This window comes from Protopterus annectens, chromosome 10.part0 (genome assembly GCF_019279795.1).
Source record: "Protopterus annectens isolate FY-2018-M chromosome 10.part0, PAN1.0, whole genome shotgun sequence".
Classification (NCBI taxonomy): Eukaryota; Metazoa; Chordata; order Ceratodontiformes; family Protopteridae; genus Protopterus; species Protopterus annectens.
The window spans coordinates 357,759,033-357,784,153 of record NC_056744.1 but is presented as its reverse complement, the minus strand read 5'-3'; the positions used below and the strand labels follow the sequence as shown (position 1 = coordinate 357,784,153).

The 25,121-nt window shown below is 45.8% G+C and overlaps 1 protein-coding gene across 1 annotated transcript in view; it reads right to left on the bottom strand.

Moving 5' to 3' along the window:
• The window catches only part of ZBTB37 (zinc finger and BTB domain containing 37), a 178,819-nt gene that overhangs the window by 4,714 nt on the left and 148,984 nt on the right, over nt 1–25,121 (bottom strand). The gene's annotated exons all lie outside the window — the stretch shown is intronic.

Sequence of the window (25,121 nt, the reverse complement as noted above, 5' to 3'; positions counted from 1 at the left end):
AGGCAATTCTAAATAGAAGGCATTCCAGTCATCAGACCTGAAATCAAACACCCAGTGTTACTGGGGTTATTGAGAGCACCCATAACTTTCTGACTTTGCAAAGCTGCAGCTATAAGAACATATATGACAGAAATTGCAAAGCTGCAGCTATAAGAACAGATATGACAGAATCCCCAGCTCAAACAGAATGCTCCCTTGGTAACCATGGCCCTTAAAGGTAGACCCTGCTCTAAAGGTTACCACCAATTTTTAACCCAGGGACAGCTTTAAGGGATCAGATGCCTCATTTCAGAATATGCATCATGTGATCTAGTATCCTGTACCGAGGGTGTTTATATGTTATCCGCAAGTATAATCTGCGAATCTTGGAAATGTACTTTGTAATTAGCAAGTTCCAGGGTTTACAAAACTTTTAAATGATTTTTTTCACCCCACTCCACCCTACAGACAAACTCAGAATTGATGCATTTTGACACTAGAAATGAGGTGGGTAAAGACCCTAGGTGAGGTGCGCCCCCCCAATAGCCAACATTTTGAAGATAATGGGCTTTGCAACTTGTGCATTTGTCTGGGCCCCCTCTGTGGATTTAATTTCTAAGACAGGAAAACCTACACCCTCGATACTGTCGAATACATGCGGGTAGAGGATAACCTCATACAATCTGTGTCTGCCTCTGTTATTCCACCCAGAACATGTACTGCTACACAATGTAAGTAGTACTTCAGGATTAAACATTTACACCTCAAGTAATCAAGAACAAACAGTAACATCTTAATAGCACAACTGAAGACAAATGTAAACTTCTCTTTTTACAGTGATCTGTCTGGAAAATGGAAACTGTTTGTACAACTACCCACAGTGACAACTTCCTCCCAACAAAGCCATCATAATATGGCTTACCTCAACCTAATGCTTGTCACAGCCCCATCCATCCTTGCAATAAACGCATGCGCACACACACAACCACAAAGGCATGTGCACACACACAACCACAAAGGCACGTGCACACACACAACCACAAACGCACGCACACGCACACAACCACAAACGCACGCACACACAACCACAAACGCACGCACACACAAAAATGCACACGCAAAAAAGTACAGTTTTGTACCTACCATAAATGTAGATGTTCGAGGATCCACATTGCTGCAGTCCTAACTATTGGGGGTAGTCCGCTGTCCAGTCGGCCCGAATACCAAAGTATATGGCTGACGTCGGCCAGGGCGCATTAGACTGGCGAGAGTCCGGCAGGGTACTAATGCGCATGACCTACGTCATATCCTCAGTCTTTTCTTGCCCCAGATGTCAGAAGACCCTAAAAGACAAGGCCAAATATACCTGCACCAAAAATATGTACAATATATACAAAATATCAGCATATAACCTCACCTACACAACCACCTCTAAACACAGAGGGAAGGAGGGAGGTAAATTGGACTGCAGCAATGTGGATCCTCGAACATCTACATTTATGGTAGGTACAAAACTGTACTATGTTCTTCATTCCACATTGCTGCAGTCCTAACTATTGGGTAGAATCCCAAAGCAGAGGAAAGGGAGGCTGGCAAATCATAAAGAAGCAGGAGCTGACAACATGCCTTGCAAAATAGCTGTGGCAAAACCAGCCCTAGACGTAGAGTAGAGAGGAAGGTGATAATGCTTAGAGAAAGTATGCACTGAACTCCAAGTAGCTGCATCCAAAATATCCTTAGTTGCCACCCCCCTTAGAAATGCTGTTGAAGTGGCAGTAGCCCTAGTGGAATGAGGCCTAATCCCAGCTGGAATCTCTTTGCCATGATGGGAATAACAAAATGCAATGCAAAACCCAATCCACCTAGAAATAGTTTGTTTTGACACAGGCTTGCCCTGCGAACTCAAAGCAAAAGAAACAAACAACTGCTGAGACTGCCTAAAATCCTTAGTCCTGCTCAAATAATAACGCAATTGCCTGTGCACATCTAAAGTGTGCAAAATCTTCTCCCCTTTATTTTGGGGGTCTGCATAAAAAGTAGGCAAATGAATAGTTTGGTTTAAAGCCACACTAGAAACTACCTTAGGCATAAAGGAAGGATTAGTACGTAATGATACCCTATCCTTATGGAAAATCAAAAAGGGCTCTACTGCCATAAGGGCCTGCAACTCAGACACCCTTCTTGCAGAAGTAATAGCCAACAGAAAAGCAGTCTTCCATGACAAGTATTTCAATTCAGCAGTAGTCGCAGGCTCAAAAGGTTGTAGAGTAAGTTTTTCCAACACAAAATTGAGATCCCAAGCAGGAGTAGGAGCTCTACGTGGGGTCTTATATTCTTTGCCCCTCTAAGAAACTGCTTGAACAAAGGATGCGAAAACAATGGTGGGTCACAATCATAGTGAGCTGAAATTGCTGCAGCATGAATCTTAATGGAAGAGAAGGACAAACCTTTGTCCAATAACTCAGTAAGATATTGAAGAGCCACACTCAAATTAGGCTCAGAAATCTCCAAATTCTTTGCTGTACTCCAAAATAAAAATCTCTTCCATTTTTCTGCGTACACTTTCCTTGTACTAGGTCTTCTAGCTTCCATAATCACATTTAAAACTTGTTGAGGAAGTTGAGACCTGCTGTGTTTCAACACAGAATATGCCAGGCTGTCAGATGAAGAGAGTGAAGCTTGACATTGAGCAGATGACCGTCCTTCTGAGATAACAGATGTGGAATCAAAGGTAAAGGCCATGGAGGCTTCCGTACCAGACTCCTTAGTAGTGGGTACCAGTGTTGCCGAGGCCAATCTGGAGCTATTAAAATCATCCTTGGCTTGTCTTGTCTGACCTTTAAGAGCACCTTTGGAAGAAGAGGCAGAGGTGGAAAGGCATACACATGAAGATTTTTCCAACTGAAAGAAAGAGCATCCACTTTCCAAGCTGCGTGATGAAACCCCTTTGTGCAAAACTTTGGCAGCTGGTGGTTTAGTGGAGAAGCGAACAGATCTATGTCTGGAGTTCCCCATGACACTGTCAATTTCTGAAATACATGAAGATCCAGTTTCCACTCGTGGGGATCCATGATTTGTCTGCTTAACACATCTGCTAAGGAGTTCTGTGCTCCGGCAGAAACCTTGCCTGAAGAGTTAGTTGCAAGCTGAGCGCAGTCTCCCATAAAATCATTGCTTGCCTGCATAGAGGATAAGAATGTGTTCCCCTTGTTTGTTGATGTACCACATGACAGTTGTGTTGTCTGTTAGAATCAACACCTGCCCTGGAAGAAGTAACTCCTTGAAAGCCATTAATGCAAACTGGACTGCTAACATCTCCTTCATGTTGATATGTAGATGCTGTAGTCTGGCAGGCCACTTGTCTTGTATCCACTTTCCATTTAGATGAGCTCCCCAAGCAATGTCCGAGGCATCTGTCGTTAAAATCTGACTCGCCTCTGGCCGGGTCACAGAGTGTCCCTTGTTTAGGTGACATTCCTGAGCCCACCACAAAAATTCTTTTTGAAGGCAAGGTATTATTTGAATGACAGTGTCCAAATCCTGGCAGTGCTGTGTCCATACATTTTTGAGATACCATTGCAGCTTCCTCATATGCAGTTTGGCATTGGGAAGCACCAGAATACAAGATGCCATGAACCCTAATGCTTGAAGGACTGTCCTTGCAGTCAGCACGGACTGATGAGATAGTTGATGGAAGTAAAGGGATAGACTCTTTTGTTTGTCCGGGGTTAAAAAGGCCATCTGGGCTGCTGTATTCAGTCTCACACCCAGAAAGCACATGTCTTGAGAGGGTACTAGACTGGACTTTATTTCGTTCACAGAATACCCTAGGCATCTTAGCACTGCTATAACATATTCCAGATGCTGTAGAAGGTCTTCCTTTTCTTGAGCCAGAATCAGGCAGTCGTCCAAGTAAGGATAGATTTGAATTCCTTTTAGCCTGAAGTAAGCTATCACTGGAGCCAGAACCTTTGTGAATACTCTGGGCGCAGTAGATAAGCCAAAGGGCAATGCAGAGAACTGATAATGAGAATTTCCAGCTCGAAAACGCAGATACTTCCTGCAACTTAGTCTTATAGGCACATGAAGGTAAGCTTCCTTGAGATCTAAAGTTACCATCCAGTGATCCTTGCCCAGCAGAGGCAAAAGCTGTTGTAACGTCAACATCTTGAACTTGGGAATGTCCAGATAAGTGTTGAGGATAGATAAATCCAAAATTGGTCTCCACGTGTTCCCCTTCTTTGGTACTAGGAACAGGCGAGAATAAAATCCTAGGCCCCTTTCTGATACAGGGACTGGCTGAATGGCCCCTATTTGGAGTAACAGAGAAATTTGCTTGTGAACCTCTTTTCTTTGTGGAGGAGGAACGTCTGGCATGCCTTTGAAAGGGGGCAGTGTATGGAAATAAAACCTGTAACCGTGGTGAATGATATCCAAAACCCATCTGTCGAGTAATTAAATCCCAATTTTCTTTGAAAAGAGACAGTCTTCCACCCAAAGGAGCTGCCAGGCGAGAATCTACTGGCAGCTGAAAAGGCAGGTCATTGGGTCTGTTTACGAAAGGACTGACCCCTGCCCTCACCAGAAGTCTGAGCAGGTGAACTCCTGTTCTAGGCCTAAAAGAACCTTGAGCTCTGCCCCTACCACGTCTAGACCTACCCCTAGACTGGGAATCATAAGCAGGATATGTCCATCCCTTAGTAGGCCAATTTCTACTAAACTTGGTGGCTGCACCTGCAAAAATCTTTAACAGTTTGCATAGACTTAGCTTTATCCTCCATTTTCTTTAAAACTGCTTCCACAGGCGAACCAAACAACACATCAGACTGTAAAGGAGCATCCAAAATCCTTGTCTTAACATGCTCAGCTAAATTCTGATCCCTCAACCAGGCATGCCTGCGAAGAACAGAACTAGTGGCAGCCACCCTCGAGGAGGCCTGTACAGCATCAAAACCACATTGCAAAGAATGCTTACCCACTTGTTCAGACACATGAACTAAATCCAGCAACTCTTTACACTCAATACCTTCCGCCAAAGCATCCACCTTAGATTTCAATTGTGCAAGGAGATAATGTTGATATTTTAGCATGTGAAACTGACAATTCAACGCCCTCATGGCTAAAGTGGAAGAAGTATACACTTTCTTTCCCCATCTATCCAAAGCCCTTGCCTCTTTATCAGTGGGAACAGGGTTTTTAACCACAGAGGCCTTAACACCTTTAGGTCCCTGAGAAACAGTTTCCGGGTCTGCCCTAGGACTCTTAAAAAGATACTTATGAGCTTCAGGCACCCTATAGTACCTATCAGGTTTAACAGGAGCAGGAGGCAAAGAATCAGGATTCAGGGAAGCCTCTGCAAGAACATCTTCCACCACATACAACACAGGAGGTATAGCTAAGGGCCTATGCTGGGGTAATAACAAGAATTCCCTAAGCCTTTTCCTGGAATCAGAGTAATCCTGGCCTTCCCATTTAAAGTGCTCCCTCATGGAATGCAGAGTCTCTGAAAATGAGAAATCCTCAGGAGGAGAAGCTGTAGGAGTGGAATCATCCACATCAGAATCAGAATAAGGAGGATACTCCTGCAAATCTTCCGCAGAAGACTCAGAAGCCTCTGAACACTGTTCAAAACTATCAAACTCAGGTTCCACCCTAGGCCTCTTATCAGGAGGGGGCATAGAACCTCTAATCATAGTAATCAAATCTTCAGCCATTTTAAGCATATGTTTCTTAGGCACAGAACCTGAAGTGCTAGGAGAAGCCCCCACTGAAGCTAAACTTTGCCTACCTCTCAAAGAAGTTTTGGAAACAGAAGGAGAGGCTCTAACTACCTTGGGAAGAGAGGGAAGAACCGTTACCTGAGAAGCCCCCTCAGCCTGGCCTACCTCCTGAGAAGGCACATCCTGTAACAGTAAAGTCTCTGCCTGAGACTCCAAAGAAACTCCTGGCAAAACCTCTGGCTCCACTGAGCCTTCTAAAGAACCGACGTCCGGGACTGCCGGTTCATCAACCCTAGGCTTCGCTGTTTTGTCCTTGCGCTTTTGGAAGCGAAGCGCCGGAGCATCCGGCGGCATTTTATAATTGCAACGCTTCCCAAACACTAACCTGGCACAGTCTAACCTTCTCTTAATAGTGCGTTTGTTAAACCTAGCACAAGAGCGGCATCCAACAACGTCGTGCTCAGGCCCTAAACAAGGTATACACAAGGTATGGTAATCCCTATGAGGTATCTGTTTCCCACAAGAAATACAGTTATTCACTTTTTCTGACATCCGGTTAAATACTGAGGCAAGAAAAAACCAAAATGTTCCCAACGGGTACTTAGCCAACTTTGATTCGGTCTGAAACTCCGACTTCAGAAAATTTCAGAACGCCAACCTGCACTCGCAAAACTGCTTCTGCATCGGACCATGCGGCAAAAAAGACTGAGGATATGACGTCGGTCATGCGCATTAGTACCCTGACGTACTGGCGTCAGTCTAATGCGCCCTGGCCGACGTCAGCCATATACTTTGGTATTCGGGCCGACTGGACAGCGGACTACCCCCAATAGTTAGGACTGCAGCAATGTGGAATGAAGAACATCGCACACACACAGAAACGCACACACACAGACACCCAAAACGCACACACACACACACCCAAAACGACACACACACACACCCAAGACGCACACACACACACCCAAGACGCACACGCACACACACACACACCCAAGACGCACACACACACACACCCAAGACGCACACACACACACACACCCAAACGCACACACACACACACACACCCAAAAACGCACACACACACACACACCCAAAACGCACACACACACACACACACCCAAAAACGCACACACACACACACACCCAAAAACGCACACACACACACACCCAAAAACGCACACACACACACACACACCCAAACGCACACACACACACACCCAAACGCACACACACACACACCCAAAAACGCACACACACACACCCAAAAACGCACACACACACACCCAAAAACGCACACACACACACCCAAAAACGCACACACACCCAAAAATGCACACACACACACCCAAAAATGCGCGCACACACAAAAACACACACACACCCAAATACGCGCACACACACACCCAAAAACGCACACACACACACCCAAAAACGCACACACACACCCAAAAACGCACACACACACCCAAAAACGCACACACACACAAGCAAAAACGCACACACAAGCAAAAACGCACACACAAGCAAAAACGCACACACAAGCAAAAACGCACACACACACACAACCAGAGACGCGCACACAACCAAAAACAAACACACAAGCAAAAAAGTACAGTTTTGTACCTACCATAAATGTAGATGTTCGAGTGCTAATACAGCTGCAGTCATAACAGATGGGTTCCTCTGCCATCAGGCGGGTCCTCGGTCGGCCGAATTCCAAAGTCTAGGTCCGGCGTCGGTTGTTGTCGCTTCTTCCCTGACGTCAGTGCGAAAGGGGTATAAAAGAACCAGCCGTCGCCATTTTCTTCAGTTTTTCTTGCCCCAGATGTCAGGTGCCCCCAGAAGGAAGGCAATACATAAATTTGTGTAATAAAGCAATGCCATATAATCAAAATACAGTAATGCAAGCAAATACATCATGAATGAATACCCCAATCTGGTTGCATGAGGAGATGTTAGCCAATAGGCCTGTCCCAAGAGGGGAAGGAGGGAGGGAAACCTGGACTGCAGCTGTATTAGCACTTGAACATCTACATTTATGGTAGGTACAAAACTGTACTATGTTTATCGTGAATACAGCTGCAGTCATAACAGATGGGTAGAATCCCAAAGCTAAGAAAGGGGTGGTAGGCACTAGGTGGAACTAGGAGGAGCCAGAATGCCCTGCAAGACTGCAGTGGCAAAGCCCGCTCTAGATTTGGAGTATAGTGGAAGGTGGTAGTGCTTGGAGAAGGTATGCACAGAACTCCAAGTGGCTGCTTCTAAAATATCTTTGGTAGGAACTCCTCTGAGAAAGGCTGCAGAGGTAGCCGTGGCCCTTGTGGAGTGAGATCTGATGCCTGTAGGTACAGTTTTGCCATGAAAAGAATGGCAAAAGCGTATGCAGTGGGCTATCCATTTTGAGATTGTCTGTTTGGAAATTGGCTTTCCTTCAGCTCCTATAGCATAGGACACAAAGAGCTGTTCTGATTTTCTGAAAGGCTTTGTTCTGTCCAAATAATAACGCAGTTGTCTGTGGATGTCCAAGGAATGTAGTAATCTCTCCCCTTTGTTTTGAGGATTAGGATAAAAGGTAGGTAAGTGTATGGCCTGATTCAAAGCTACCCTGGATACCACTTTTGGCATAAAGGACGGGTTGGTTCATAATGAAACTCTGTCCTGATGGAAGATGATAAAAGGCTGCACAGCCATGAGAGCTTGTAGTTCTGAAACTCTACGAGCTGAAGTAATAGCCTGAAGGAAAGCTGTTTTCCAGGACAAATATTGCAAATCTGATGAGACAGCTGGCTCAAAAGGAGGCAAGGTCAGTTTTTCCAGAATGAAATTGAGATCCCAAGCAGGTATTGGTTGTTTCCTTGGGGTTTTTAGATTCTTAGCCCCTCTGAGGAACGGTCTTAAGAGGGGGTGAGAGAATAAGGGTGGATCAGTGTTGTATTCTGCAGAAATGGCTGAGGCATGGATTTTGATGGAGGAGAATGAAAGTCCACTGCTTAGCAGCTCAGCTAGATACTGTAATATTTGAGGTAAGTTCAGTTTTCCAGGATCCTGGCCCTTTTCCTCATTCCAGACACAAAACCGTTTCCATTTTGCGGAGTAAGCTTTTCTAGTAGACGGCCTTCTGGCCTCCAAAATGACATCCTGCACCTCCTTGGAGAGTAGGGTCTGTTGTGATGCTAAGGAATCTTCCATGCGGCTAGACTGAGTGTTTTTGGCTGACTGAAGAGTTTTGAAGCTGTGCTGAGTCAGGAGAAGAGGCATTAGAGGCAGGGTCCATGGTGGGGAATGCGTCAGGCTCCTCAGGAGTGGGTACCAGTGTTATCTTGGCCAGTCTGGTGCAATGAGAATCATCTGTGGTCTGTCTGCTCTGGTTTTCAATAGAACTTTGGGCAGCAGAGGAAGAGGTGGGAAGGCATAAACTGTCATTGATGTCCAACTGAAAGAGTGAGCGTCCACTCTCCAGGCCTTTGGATGAAAAATCCTTGAGCAGAATTTTGTCAATTGGTGATTTTTGTGGGAAGCAAAGAGATCTATGTCTGGCCTTCCCATGCTTGGATTATCTCTGTAAAAACTTGAGGATGCAACTTCCATTCGTGTGGATCGGTCATATTTCTGCTTAGGTTGTCTGCCAGCGTGTTTTCCTTGCCTGGCAAGTACTGTGCTTGTAGTTCGATTTGTAAGTCCATGGCCATGTTCCAAAGTGACATGGCCAGTCTGCATAGGGGGTATGAATGTGTTCCTCCCTGTTTTGTTATGTACCACATTACTGTGGTGTTGTTCGTTCTTATCAATAGTTGACCTGGTTGCAGAAGGTCTTTGAAAGCTATAATAGCATTTATTACTGCTAGCATTTTCTTTTGATGGATGTGAAGGTGCTTTTCTTTTTGGGACAATTTGCCCTGAATGCACCGATCTGTCATGTGCACCCCCAGGCATAGTCCGAGGCGTCTGTTGTGATGACTTGATTTGCTTGAGGCTTGCTGAATGGGAGACCTGTGTTTGTTTGGCATGCTTGAGCCCACCACAGAAATTCTTTTTGAAGACATGGAATTAGTGGTATTGTTTCCAAACTGTGGCTGTGTTGAGACCATAGGTTTTTCAGGTACCATTGAAGTTTCCTCATATGCAGCTTTGCACATGGGATTAGTAAGATGCAAGATGCCATGAATCCCAGAGCCTGCAGGATTTTTGCAGGATTTTCCTTGCAGTCAGCCTGGTGCAATTTGCTAGTGCTCTGAAGTATTGAGTTAGTTGCCCCTGCTTCTCTGGCGTGAGGTAGGCCATCTGGGTGTTTGTGTCCAAGTTGGGACCCAGGAAAATTATTTTCTGAGAGGGTATTAGCCTCAATTTCTTTTTGTTGACTGTGTATCCCAGAGAATTTAACAACATTATTACATAAGCCAGATGTTTCAGAAGAATGTGCTTGCTGTCCGCTTGGATCAGGCAGTCGTTCAAATAGGGGTATATTTGTATCCCTTGAATTCTGCAGTAGGCAATTACTGATGCCAGGCATTTCGTGAATTCTCTGGGTGCAGTAGATAAGCCAAAGGGCAATGCAGAGAACTGATAATGGGTTGAACCTGCAAGAAATCTGAGGCATTTTCTGCAATTTTGTCTGACTGGGACATGCAGGTATGCCTCCTTGAGGTCCAATGTTACCAGCCAAGACTCCTTGCCCAGCATGGGAAGAAGCTGCTGTAGAGTGAGCATCTTGAATTTTGGTACGAGTAGAAATGTGTTTAGGATGGATAGGTCCAAAATAGGTCTCCAATCTTTTCCCTTCCTTGGTACCAGGAATAGTCTGGAATAAAAACCTTGACCTTGTTCGTGCGTAGGTACCTCTTGAATAGCTTTCATGTCTATGAGATCTGTAATTTGTCTTTGTGCCTCTGCCCTTTGATTGTGTGGCAGGTTTGGCATGCCTCTCATTTTGGAAGGGTGTGAAAATGGAATCTGTAGCCTCTGTTTATAATGTCCAGGATCCATTTGTCTTTTGTGACAATATGCCAATTTTTTGAAAATAATGCCAGTTTTCCGCCTAAGGGTGCTGCCATTTGAATCTTGCTTGGCATGCAAAGGGGAAAGTCATTGGACTTGCTTTCTGAATGGTTGCGAGTTATCCTCACCACCTCTTTGTGTAGGAGCTTGCCATTGTCTGCCTCTAAATGATCCTTGGTATTGCCCTCTGCCCCTCGGGCGCCTGTATCTACCTCTTTGGGGTCTGTCCGTGGCTGGAAAGGACCAATTTTTGGAAGGCCAATTTCTACTGAAACGTGGGGGTTGTACCTGTAGAAAATCTTTCACAGTTTGCATTGATTTAGCCTTTTCCTCCATTTTCCTTAATACCTCCTCAGCATTAGCACCAAGTAATACATCCTTTTGTAGAGTGGCATCTAGTAATTTAGCTTTGACATGATCTGGCAAGGTTTGTTCCTTGAGCCAGGCATGTCGACGTATGACTGATCCTGTAACAGCAGCTCTACATGAGGCCTCTAGAGCATCAAAACCACATTGTAAGGTATGTTTACCCACTTGTTCTGCACTATGCATCAAATCCTGCAACTCCTTCAAGTCTGGTTGTTCAGGTTGTGACATTTTACTTTTCAATTGTGATAACAAAAAAGTACAGTTTTGTACCTACCATAAATGTAGATGTCCGATAGGTATGCATCTGCAGTCATAACATATGGGTTGTCCTACCTCAGGCAGCCCTTCGGTCGGACGGATTCCAAAGTCTGGGTCTGGCCTCGACTGATGCCGCACTTTCCCCGACGTCAGAGCGTCTGGGGTATAAAAGCATCAGCTGACGCCATCTTCCTCAGTTTTTCTTGCCCCAGATGCCAGGTGCCCTCTATGAAGGCTAAATTTGGAGAAAATGCCAAAAAATTGCAAACATAATGCAAAAATATATATATATATATATACATACATACATACAAACAAATACACCACAACAGATTCCCCCAGCTAGCTAATGAAGGGGTAAGCACCCTAGGAATACTACAGAGGGGAAGGTGGGAGGGTAAACCTGACTGCAGATGCATACCTATCGGACATCTACATTTATGGTAGGTACAAAACTGTACTATGTCCTTCAAGGATGCATCTGCAGTCATAACATATGGGTAGAATACCATAGCCAATCTGGGGGTGGAGGTACTAAGAAAATGATGGTGTAGTTAAGAGACCCTGCAGGACTGCTGTAGCAAAACCTGCTCTGGATCTGGAGTATAAGGGTAAATTGTAATGCTTGGCAAATGTATGCACGGAGCTCCATGTAGCAGCTTCTAAAATGTCCTTGGTAGCCACCCCTCTTAGGAAGGCTGTAGTGGTGGCTGTGGCTCTCGTGCAATGAGGCCTAATATTCACAGGAACAGTCTTTCCATGAAAGGAGTAGCAAAAGCGAATGCAATTTCCTATCCATTTTGAGATTGTCTGTTTGGAAATTGCTTTTCCTCGTGTCCCAGCAGCATATGCTACAAACAGTTGGTCAGTCTTTCTGTAACTTTTAGTTCTGTCCAAATAGTAGCGTAATTGTCTGTGGATATCCAGAGTGTGTAGAAGTTTCTCCCCTTTATTTTGTGGATTTGGGAAGAATGTAGGCAAATGAATTGCTTGGTTCAAGGATACTCTAGATACCACCTTTGGCATAAAGGTTGGTTTGGTTCTTAATGAAACTCTGTCCTGATGAAAAATAAGAAATGGCTGCACTGCCATTAAAGTTTGTAACTCAGATACTCTTCTTGCTGAAGTTATGGCCAGAAGGAATGCAGTTTTCCAGGATAGACACTGTGGATCTGCCGATGCTGCTGGTTCAAATGGAGGAAGTGTTAGTTTTTCCAGCACAAAGTTAAGGTCCCAAGTAGGTAAAGGTGGTCTCCTTGGAGGATTGATGTTTTTGATTCCTCTGAGAAATTGTCTTAAGAGAGGATGCGAAAAGACAGGAGGATTTGCATTGTATTCTGCTGAAATTGCTGAGGCATATATTTTAATGGAAGAATAAGACAGGCCACTGTGGAACAATTCTGCTAAGTATTCCAGTATATGTGACATGTTCATCACTGTCACATCAAGGCCTTTTGTTGTGTTCCAACTGAGAATCTTTTCCATTTTGCTGAGTATGCCTTCCTTGTGGAAGGGCGGCGAGCTTCCATAATAATGTCCTTTACCCTCTGAGATAAGCTGTCCTGGGAAGGAGTCATGGTATTCTCCAGGCAGTTAGCTGCAAGGTCTTTAGGTTGGGATGCAGGATCTTGTAATTGTTCTGCGTCAGAAGAAGAGGCCATAATGGGAGAGGCCACGGTTTTGTCTGTGATAAGCTCTTCAACAGTGGGTACCAATGCTGCCTTGGCCAGTCTGGAGCTATCAGAATCACTTTTGGCTGTTCTGCCCTGATCTTCAGTAAAACCTTGGACATTAATGGGATTGGTGGGAAAGCATAGACTTTTCGGGCTTTCCAGCTGAAAAAGAGAGAATCCACCTTCCATGCTTGTGGATGGTATGTCCTTGTGCAAAAAAGTTTGTTGATTGTGGGATGAGGCGAACAGATCTATCTCGGGCCTTCCCCATGTCTGTGTTATGAGTAAGAAGATGTCTGGGTGCAGCATCCATTCGTGTGCATCCATGGTAGTTCTGCTTAAGCTGTCTGCCAGAGTATTGTCTTTAACTGGCACGAACTGGGCCTGTAGCTGTACATTGAGCCTCAAACAAAGATCCCATAGATTCATAGCCAGTCTGCATAGGGGGTAGGAATGCGTGCCTCCTTGTTTGTTTATGTACCACATAACTGTGGTGTCTGTCCTTATTAGCAGGTGGCCTTGTTGAAGGAAAGGTTTGAAAGCCTCGATTGCATGTATCACTGCCAGCATTTCCTTTTGGTTTATGTGCATTTGCAGCTGCCCTTGAGACCATAGCCCTTGGATACATTTGTCCTCCATGTGTGCTCCCCAACCTCGGTCTGAAGCGTCCGTGGTGATGGTTTGGTTTGCTTTTGGTTTGAAGAAAGGCAACCCTCTGTTGGTCTGGCAGGCAAGAGCCCACCACAGGAATTCCTTCTGAAGGCAAGGTATGATTGCGATCAGAGTTTCTAAGCTGTGACTGTGAGTCCATACACTCCTTTGGTACCATTGCAATCTTCTCATATGTAGCCTGGCTTGTGGAATTAGTATTATGCAGGATGCCATGAAACCCAGGGCCTGCAGGATTTTCCTTGCAGTTAGCTGAGTTTGTCTTGTCAGATTCTTGAAGTAATCTGGAAGTTGTTTCTGTTTTTCTTCTGTGAGAAAGGCCATTTGGGTGGTTGTATCCAGATCTGCACCCAAAAAGGTTATCCTTTTGGATGGCACAAGTCTTGATTTTTGGATGTTGACTGTGTATCCCAAGGCCTGTAGTAGCTGGATGGCATAGTCCAAGTCCTTTAACAATTTTGTCTTGCTGTCCGCTTGTATCAGGCAGTCGTCCAGATATGGGTAGATTTGAATCCCCTGAAGTCTGCAGTGTGCAATTACTGATGCCAGGCATTTTGTGAATACTCTGGGCGCAGTAGATAAGCCAAAGGGCAATGCTGAGAATTGATAATGCTCTGATCCTGCAAGAAATCTGAGGTGTCTTCTGCAACTTTGTCGAATGGGGACATGCAGGTATGCCTCCTTGAGATCTAGAGTCACCAGCCAAGACTCCTTGCCCAGCATGGGAAGAAGCTGCTGTAGGGTCAGCATCTTGAAATTCGGCACAATGAGGTAAGTGTTCAGTGCGGACAGATCGAGAATAGGCCTCCATTGATTTTCTTTCCTTGGAACAAGGAATAGCCTTGAATAAAAACCTTGGCCTTGTTCCGAGAGAGGAACCTTCTCTATGGCTTTAATTTGTAGTAATTTGGTGATTTGCTGCAAAGCCTCCGCCCTCTGATTTGGTGGCAGGTCTGGCATTCCTTTTCTTTTTGGCAATGTGTGGAAATGGAACCTGTATCCTTTGTCTATTATTTGCAGTGTCCATGAGTCCCTTGTAATGTAATGCCAATTTTTTGAAAATAAAGAAAGCTTTCCGCCCAATGGTGCTTCTAATTGAGCCCTGGTTGGCGGAGTCAAAAATAAGTCATTGTGTTTGTCCTGGTGTAGCAGTTGCTGTTGCTGTTCCTGCACTACCTCTCTGGTTGGGTGGCTGCCACTGACTGCCTCTGTAGTGGCCTCTAGCTTGCCCCCTACCTCTGGTACGCCTGTTCCTGCCTCTCTGTGATCTGTCTGAGTCTGGAAAGGACCCGTTCTTAGTAGGCCAATTTCTGCTGAATCTCGGTGGTTGTACCTGCAGAAAGTCCTTGACTGTTTGCACAGATTTTGCCTTTTCTTCAAACTTCTTTAAGACCTCCTGGGCCGTGGAACCAAATAATTTTTGTTTTTCCATTGGAGCATCCAGGAGCTTAGCTTTAACATGGTCCGGTAGAGATTGTTCCTTCAACCAGGCATGCCTTCGTATAACTGCCCCTGTCATTGCTGACCTACATGAAGCTTCCAGTGCATCATAGCCACATTGCAGAAAATGGTTGCTAACCTGCTGTGAGTTATGTACCAGATCCTGAAGAGATTTACGGTCAAGGGGCTCAGAGGAGGAAAGTTTCTTATACAATTCATCTAACAAATACTCTTGGTACTGAATCATATGGAATTGACAATTTAATGCCCTCATAGAAAGAGTTGCAGAAGTATAACCTTTCTTTCCCCATCGCTCTAAAGCTCTAGATTCCCTTTCAGAAGGTAAAGGATTTTTAGCAGTGGCAGCTGCAACCCCTTTAGGGCCCTGTGAAATGGTTTCTGGGTCTGCAGAGTGGGCCTTGTACAGGTGAAAATGAGAATCCGGAACCCTGTAGTACCCATCAGGTTTGGCAGGAGCCGGAGGGAGAGAATCAGGGGCTGTACTAGCATCAGAGTACACATCATCAATAACATTCAAAACAGGAGGTATAGCCAAAGGCCTATGCTGAGGTAAATGCAAAAAGGTCCTTAATCTTTTTCTGGAATCAGAAAATTCCTGGCCCTGCCATTAGAAATGCTCTCTCATAGAATGCAGTGTCTCACCAAAAGAAAACTCTTCAGGAGGGGAGGCCGAAGGAATAGATTCTTCAGCATCAGAATCCTTGTATGCCGAATAAGCCTCCTGCTGGTGCTCTGACAACACCGATTCATCCGTAGACTCATCTGAAGAGTGGGGGTCAGAGGGCTCAACCCTGGGCCTTTTGTCTGGAGGTGGAAGAGAGCCCCTGTCCGGGTGAGGTTGAGAACCTCTAATTAGGGAGATAAGGTCCTCGGCTAGGCTGAGAATTTGAGAGCTGGTAGAAGGCCTCTGAGAGGTAGACTTGGGAGGCAAAGCTTTGGCAAGTTTGGCAGCTTTAGCCCTAGAGAAGGCCTTAATGGACATGGATGCAGGGGGTCTGGCTGCACCACGTGCAGGGGTGGACTTGTCTAAAGGAATGGTGTCGGACATGTCCTGGACACCGGTTTCCGAAGGTAGTTCAATAACCGACTCGGCCGGAGCCTCCAAGGCCAAGGTAGTCGGTTGTAAGGTTTCGGTAACAGGAAGCACCGAGGACTCTGTTTCAGCCGAAACCAAGACACTCGCGGTAGGCCTGACCGAGGTTTCAGCCGAAACCGCGGGCCGCGAGGGTCGGTCCTTGTCCTTCCGTTTTTTAACTACATGTGAAGTCGGAGTCTCCGACGGCATTATATACGCAAAATTAGTCCCAAAATATTCCTCTGCAAACTCCGACCGACGCCTAAGTGTTCGTCGGTTGAAGGAAGCACAGGCAGAGCAGGCTGAGATGTCGTAGTCTGGGCCTAAGCAAGGGAGACAGTAAGAGTGGAAATCCTTATGAGGTATTTGTTTCCCACAAGTTAAACAATTATTTACTTCATCTGACATCGGTTGAGGCAAGAAAGAGTCCCCAACGGGGTACTTAGCTTTTTCGAAGTCTTCGGTAGCTGAATCAAAGGAACTGGCCGACCGGCACTTGCGAACTGCTTCTGCTTCGGGCACTGCGCAGCAAGAAAGACTGAGGAAGATGGCGTCGGCTGATGCTTTTATACCCCAGACGCTCTGACGTCGGGGAAAGTGCGACATCAGCCGAGGCCAGACCCAGACTTTGGAATCCAGCCGACAGAAGGGCTGCCTGAGGCAGGACAACCCATATGTTATGACTGCAGATGCATCCTTGAAGGACATCTGTTGGTACTTCAGCATATGGAACTGACAGTTTAATGCCCGCATGGTTAAGGTAGCCGAGGTATATACTTTTTTTCCCCCACCTTTCTAAGGATCTGGAATCTCTCTCTGAAGGTAATGGATTTTTAGCAGTGGAGGCCTTAATTCCCTTGGGTCCCTGTGAGATGGCTTCTGGGTCAGCAGCATGGCTTTTGTATAGAAATTGGTGTGAGTCAGGAACCCTGTAGAGTACCTGTCAGGCTTGACTGGGGCTGGAGGTAGAGAATCCGGGTTAAGGCAGGCCTCAGAGTACACATCATCTAGTATGTCCAAGACAGGAGGTATAGCCAGAGGCCTGTGCTGAGGTAGCAAGAGAAATTCTCTAAGCCTTTTCTTTTAATCTGAATAATCTTGGCCTTCCCAGTGGAAGTGTTCTCTTAAGGTATGCAAATTTTCCCCAAATGAGTAATCCTCTGGGGGGGATACAGGGGCAATGGACTCCTCTGCATCAGAGTCTTCAAAAGGGGAGTAAGAATGTTCCTGATCAGAGTGCTCTGAAATAATGGAGCCCTGATCAGAGGAGGAGGATTCTTCCTCCACTCTGGGCCTTTTGTCCGGGCGGGGGATTCTTCCTCCACTCTGGGCCTTTTGTCCGGGGGGGGGGGGTTGAGAACCCCTGATAAGAGTAATTAAATCCTCAGCCATTTTAAGCATCTGTTTTTTAGGCATGGGGCCTGGAGATGGGCCCTGTGTAGCTTGTCTCTTAGAATGCATGGCTGCTTTAGACTTGGTGAAAGCCTTGATGGAAAAAGAAGAGGAAGGTCTGAAGACAACTTGAGAGGAGGTGGACCTGTCCACATTTTGAGATTCACCGCCAAAAGTGGCTTTGGTATCTGTAGTCGGGGTGTGCGCCGAGGAGCCTGCGACCTCGGGCACAGGAGACACCGCCAATGAAGTGTCGTTGGTAGTCAAGGGCTGCGTAGGCGCCTCACTGAGAACCGGACCACATGTAGTCAGCTTTGGCGTGGTGTCGGTAGAGGCCACGGACCTCGTGTGTCGGTCCTTATCTTTGCGCTTTTTAGACAAAACTGGAGTCGGAGTATCCGACGACATAAAATAGTTAAATGTTTTGCCAAAATAATGCTGGGCGAACTCCGCCCGATGCTTAATGGTGCGTTTGTTGAATGTAGCACAAAAGCGACAGACCGAGACGTCGTGGATGCTTAATGGTGCGTTTGTTGAATGTAGCACAAAAGCGACAGACCGAGACGTCGTGGTCTGGGCCTAAACAAGGAATACAGAGGGAATGGAAATCCTTATGCGGTATTTGCTTTCCACATAAAATACAATTAACTTTGTCTGACATCGGTCTGAGGCAAGAAAAGTTTCCCCAACGGGGTACTTAGCTTTCAAGAAGACTTCGGTTGCAAAATTTTCATAATTTCAGGAGCTGGCCAACCGGCACTTGCGAACTGCTGCTGCGTCGGGCACCGCGCGGCAAGAAAGACTGAAGAAAATGGAGTTGGCTGGTTCTTTTATACCCCTGTCGCATTGACGTCAGGGAAGAAGCGACGACAACCGACGCCGGACCTAGACTTTGGAATTCGGCCGACCGAGGACCTGCCTGACGGCAGGAGAACCCATCTGTTACGACTGCAGCTGTACGCACGATGAACATCGCACACACACAACCAAAACCGCACACACACACACACACACACACACACACAAGCGCACACACACACCAAAACACACACACACACCAAAACACACACACACACACACACACACACACACACACACACACACACACACCACCAAAACACACACACACACACCACCAAAACACACACACACACACACACAACCAAAACACACACACACACACACAAAAACACACACACACACACACACAACCAAAAACACACACACACACACACACAACCAAAAACACACACACACAACCAAAACACACACACACAACCAAAACACACACACAACCAAAACACACACACACACAAAACCAAAAACACACACACAAAACCAAAAACACACAAAACCAAAAACACACAAAACCAAAAACACACACACCCAAAAACACACACACACACAAAAACACACACACACAACCAAAACACACACACACACAACCAAAAACACACACACACACAACCAAAAACACACACACACACAACCAAAAACACACACACACACAACCAAAAACACACACACACAACCAAAAACACACACACACATACACAAAACCAAAAATGCACACAGAGCAAAGACCCTGCTCTAGAGGTTACCCCCAATTTTTAACCCAGGGACAGTTTTAAGGGATCAGATGCCTCATTTCAGAATATGCATCATGTGATATAGTATCCTGTACCGAGAGTTGTTATCCTCAAGTATAATCTGTGAATCTTGGAAATGTACTTTATAATTAGCAAGTTCCAGGGTTTACAAAACTTTTAAATGATTTTTTTTCACCCCACTCCACCCTACAGACAAACTCAGAATTGATGCATTTTGACACTGGAAAAGAGGTAAGCCCCTAGGTGAGGTGCGCCCCCCCATAGCCAACATTTTGTAGATAATGGGCTTTGCAACTTGTGCATTTGTCTGGGCCCCCTCTGTGGATTTAATTTCTAGGATAGGAAAACCTACATCCTCGGCACTGTCGAAGTACATGCTGTAGAGGATAACCTCATAGAATCTGTGTCTGCCTCTTGTTGGTGCCACCCAGAACATGTACTGCTACACAATGCAAGTAGTACTTCAGGATTAAACATGTACACCTCAAGTAATCAAGAACAAACAGTAACATCTTAATAGCACAACTGAAGACCAATGTAAACTTCTCTTTTCACAGTGATCTGTCTGGAAAATGGAAACTGTTTGTACAACTACCCACAGTGACAACTTCCTCCCAACAAAGCCATCATAATATGGCTTACCTCAACCTAATGCTTGTCACAGCCCCATCTATCCTTGCAATAAACACACACACACAACCACAAAATGCACACACACACACACACAACCACAAATGCACACACACACACACACACAACCACAAATGCACACACACACACACACAACCACAAATGCACACACACACACACACAACCACAAATGCACACACACACACACACAACCACAAATGCACACACACACACACACACAACCACAAATGCACACACACACACACACACAACCACAAATGCACACACACACACACACACACACACAAATGCACACACACACACACAACCACAAATGCACACACACACACAACCACAAATGCGCACACACACACACAACCTAGCCAAACCCACACACACACAACCTAGCCAAACCCACACACACACACAACCTAGCCAAACCCACACACACACACACACACAACCTAGCCAAACCCACACACACACAACCTAGCCAAACCCACACACACACACAACCTAGCCAAACCCACACACACACACACACACACACACACACACAACCAACCACAAACCCACACACACAACCAACCACAAACCCACACACACACAACCTAGCCAAACCCACACACACACACAACCCACACACACACACACAACCACACACACACACAACCCACACACACACACAACCCACACACACACACAACCCACACACACACACACACACACACACACACACAACCCACACACACACACACACAACCCACACACGAAACCAAAAACACACACAACCAAAACGCACACAAAACCAAAAACGCACACACACACACACACACACACACACACACACACACACAATCCGCACACACACAACCCACATACACACACACACACACACACCCCACCGACACACACAGCCCACACAACCAAAAAAGCACACAAAACCAAAAAAGCACACGCATACAATCAAAAATGCACACACAATCAAAAACAGACAAAACTAAATATGTGCGCACACAAAACCAAACGCGTGTGCACACAAAATCATGCATGTGCACAATCAAGTGCGTGTGCACAATCAAGTGCATGCGCATGCACAATCAAATGCATGTGCGTGTGCAACCAAATGTGCGCACGTGCACACACACAACCAAATGCACACACAACCAAATGCACACACGTGCACACACAACCAAATGCACACACGCGCAGACACACAACCAAATGCGCACGCACGTGCACACACAAAACCAAATGCGCACGCACGTGCACACACAAAACCAAATGCGCGCGCACACAAAACCAGAAACACGCAGAAAACCAGAAACACACCAAACACACACACAAACAAAACTACAATCAAAATAACCAGTATATTCATACAAGTCCAAACAAAACAAAAGAATAAATAAAAAATACCTAGCTCCCCATCACCAACCCTACTTTAGACTACAACTACATGGCGACATCCACCCAAATCCACTTTGCACATCCACTACCAAATCAACCCAATAGCCCCACCCTCCACTGCTCCTTGCCAAGCAGCACCTCCAGACTAAGTCTGTACCACTTGAATATACAACACATATGCAATAAGCTCTCAGAAACATATGCATGGATATCTCATCAGTCCTCAGACATCCTAGTCCTTACAGAAGCCTGGTTGAAATAAACTATAAAGAATGAACAAATCTTACCACCCGGCTAAAACATTCATAGGCTAGATAAAAAAAAAAGAGGAGACAGAGAAGCTGTGAAATATAACAAAGTACAGTTTTGTACCTACCATAAATGTAGATGTTTGAGTGCTCATACAGCTGCAGTCATTACAGATGGGTTATCCTGCCGTCAGGCGGGTCCTCGGTCGGCCGAATTCCAAAGTCTAGGTCCGGCGTCAGTTGTTGTCGCTTCTTCCCTGACGTCAGTGTGGCAGGGGTATAAAAGAGGCAGCCGACGCCATTTTTTTCAGTTTTTCTTGCCCCAGATGTCAGGTGACCCAGAAGGAAGGCAAATCATAATGTTATGCAAACATGCAATATAGATAAATCAAAAAACAGTAGTTGCAAGCAAATACACCATAGAAGAATACCCCAAATAGGTTGTATGATAAAGGTGTTTGTCATACGGCCTGTCCTAAGAGGGGACGGAGGGGGGGTATAACCTGGACTGCAGCTGTATGAGCACTCGAACATCTACATTAATGGTAGGTACAAAACTGTACTATGTTCATCGTGCATACAGCTGCAGTCATTACAGATGGGTAGAATCCCAAAGCTAAGTAAGGGTGGTAGGCACTAAGTGGAACTAGGAGGAGCGAGGATGCCCTGCAGGACTGCTGTGGCAAAGGCCGCTCTAGATTTTGAGTATAGTGGAAGGTGGTAGTGCTTGGAGAAAGTGTGCACTGAACTCCAAGTAGCTGCTTCCAAAATGTCCTTGGTAGGGACCCCCCTGAGGAAAGCTGCAGAGGTAGCTGTGGCCCTGGTGGAGTGGGATCTGATGTATGCAGGCACAGATTGTCCATGAAATGAATAACAAAATCGTATGCAGTGGGCCATCCATTTTGAAATTGCCTGTTTGGAAATGGCCTTTCCTTGAGCACCTGTAGCATAGGACACAAAGAGCTGCTCAGATTTCCTGAATGGCTTTGTTCTGTTCAAGTAATAACGAAGTTGTCTGTGAATGTCCAAGGAATGTAGTAGTCTCTCCCCTTTTTTCTGTGGATTTGGATAAAAAGGTAGGTAAGTGGATAGTCTGATTCAAAGCTACACTGGATACTACCTTTGGCATGAAGGTAGGGTTGGTTCGTAAGGAAACTCTGTCCTGATGGAAAATGATGAATGGTTGCACAGCCATGAGGGCCTGTAGTTCCGAAACCCTGCGTGCTGAGGTGATAGCCAGAAGGAAGGCCGTTTTCAATGACAAGTATTGTAGCTCTGTTGAAGAAACCGGCTCAAAGGGAGGCAGGGTCAGCTTTTCCAATACAAAGTTGAGGTTCCAAGCTGGAACTGGTGGTTTCCTTGGGGGTTGGTTTCCTTGGGGGTTTTATATTTTTTGCCCCTCTGAGGAACTGCCTTAATAGAGGATGTGAGAATAAAGGAGGATCTGTGTTGTATTGTGCAGAAATGGCTGAAGCGTGGATCTTGATGGAGGAGAAGGAAAGGCCACTGTTTAACATTTCAGCTAGGTACTGTAAAATTTGAGGTATATTTATTACCCAAGGATTCTGGCCCTTTTCTTGATTCCGGGAACAAAATCGTTTCCATTTGGCAGAGTAGGCCTTTCTAGTAGAAGGTCTTCTGGCCTCCAAGATGACATCCTGCACCTCCTTGGAGAGGAGAGTCTGTTGGGGAATTAAGGTATTCTCCATGCAGCTAGATTTAGGGTTTTGAGCTGGCTGTGAAGGGTTTTGTAGTTGTGCTGGGACAACAGAAGAGGGACTAGAGGTAGGATCCATGGTGGGGAGTGCGTCAGGCTCTTTAGGAGCGGATACCAGTGCTGTCGTGGCCAGTCTGGAGCAATGAGAATCATTTGTGGTCTCTCTGCTCTGGCTTTTAATAAAACTTTGGTCAGTAGAGGAAGAGGAGGGAAGGCATAGACTGTCAATGTTGCCCAATTGCAAGAGAGTGCGTCCACTTTCCAGACCTGTGGATAATAGGTCCTTGAGCAAAATTTTTTTAACTGGTAATTTCTGTGGGTAGCAAATAGATCTATGTCTGGCTGTCCCCATGCCAGAGTTATCTTTGAGAAAACTTGAGGATGCAACTTCCATTCGTGTGGATCTGTCATACTTCTGCTTAGGTTGTCTGCCACTGTGTTTTCCTTCCCTGGCAGAAATTGTGCCTGTAGTTGAATTTGCAATTCCAGTGCTGTGTTCCATTGGGTCATGGCTTGCCTGCACAGGGGGGTATGAATGAGTTCCCCCCTATTTATGTACCACACGACTGTGGTGTTGTCTGTCCTTATCAATAGCTGGCCTGGATGCAGTAGGTCTTTGAAGGTCATAACAGCATTTTGCACGGCTAGCATCTCCTTTTGGTTGATGTGTAGGTGCTTCTCTTTTTGGGACCATTTTCCCTGAATGCACTGATCTGCCATGTGTGCTCCCCAGGCGTAGTCTGAGGCGTCCGTTGTGATGATTTGAGTTGCTTGAGATACAGAGAAAGGGAGACCTGTGTTTCTTTGGCATGCTTGGGCCCACCACAAAAATTCCTTTTGAAGGCATGGAATGAGTGGTATAATTGTTTCCAAGCTGTGGCTGTGATGAGACCATAAGTTTTTTAGGTACCATTGTAGATGTTCTTCGTCTTCCATTGCTGCAGTCCTTACTATTGGGTATAGTCCGCATCCAGTCGGCCCGAATACCAGAGTATAAGGCTGACGTTGGTCAGGGCGCATTAGACTGACGTCAGTACGTCAGGGTACTAATGCGCATGACCGGCGTCATATCCTCAGTCTTTTTTGCCGCGCTGTCCGATGCAGAAGCAATTTTGCGAGTGCAGGTTGGCGTTCTGAAATATTTCCGAAACCGGAGTTTCAGACCGAATCAGAGTTGGCTAAGTACCCCGTTGGGGAACATTTTTGTTTTTTCTTGCCTCAGTATTTAACCGGATGTCAGAAAAAGTGAATAACTGTATTTCTTGTGGGAAACAAATACCTCATAGGGATTACCATACATTATGTATACCTTGTTTAGGGCCTGAGCACGACGTTGTTGGTTGCCGCTCTTGTGCTAGGTTTAACAAACGCACTATTAAGAGGAGGTTAGACTGTGCCAGATTAGTGTTTGGGAAGCGTTGCAATTATAAAATGCCGTCGGGTGCTCCGACGCCTGCTTCGTCCAAGAAGCGCAGGGACAAAACAGCGAAGCCTAGGGTTGATGAACCGGCAGTCCCAGACGTCGGTTCTTTAGATGGCTCAGTGGAGCCAGAGGTTTTGCCAGGAGTTTCTATAGAGTCTCAGGCAGACACTTTGCTGTTACAGGATGTACCCTCTCAGGAGGCAGGCCAGGCTGAGGGGGCTTCTCAGGTAACTATTCTTCCCTCTCTTCCCAAGTAGTTAGAGCCTCTCCTTCTGTTGCCAAAACTTCTTTTAGAGGTAGGCCAACTTCAGCTTCAGTAGGGGCTTCTCCTAGCCTTTCGGGTTCTGTACCTAAGAAACATATGCTTAAAATGGCAGAAGATTTGATTACTATGATTAGAGGTTCTATGGGCCCTCCTGATAAGAGGCCTAGAGTGGAACCAGAGTTTGACAGTTTTGAACAGGGTTCAGGGGCTTCTGAATCTTCTGG